The following is a 337-nucleotide window of genomic DNA, read 5'->3' as shown; positions in this document are numbered from 1 at the left end:
ATAGAAGAGCTTACAAACTGATTCCAAGGTAAAAAGGCATATTAATGTGGGCGTAATCAGTACGCGTGCGCTAGTATTGAAGTATAATCTCCTGAATAATCCATTTCATTGCGCATGTTGTTTAGATCATTGCAGCGCGTTTTTTTTTTTTCAGCTCGCTTGGCATAGTTTGAAGTGAACGACAGCGCGTAAAACAAGGGCGATGACAGCACGAACGACATCAGCGCTGGTGAATAAACGAAAGAAGGGGAATTTTAAGGGCTCGTTTTTCTTTGCTAGACACAACATTAATTAGAACCAACAGACAAGAAACCCAACGAAAGTATATAGGGGATGT

Source organism: Rhipicephalus sanguineus, chromosome 1 (genome assembly GCF_013339695.2).
Source record: "Rhipicephalus sanguineus isolate Rsan-2018 chromosome 1, BIME_Rsan_1.4, whole genome shotgun sequence".
NCBI lineage: Eukaryota > Metazoa > Arthropoda > Arachnida > Ixodida > Ixodidae > Rhipicephalus > Rhipicephalus sanguineus.
The sequence above is the reverse complement of the archived record's forward strand: the minus strand, read 5'-3'. Positions refer to the sequence as shown.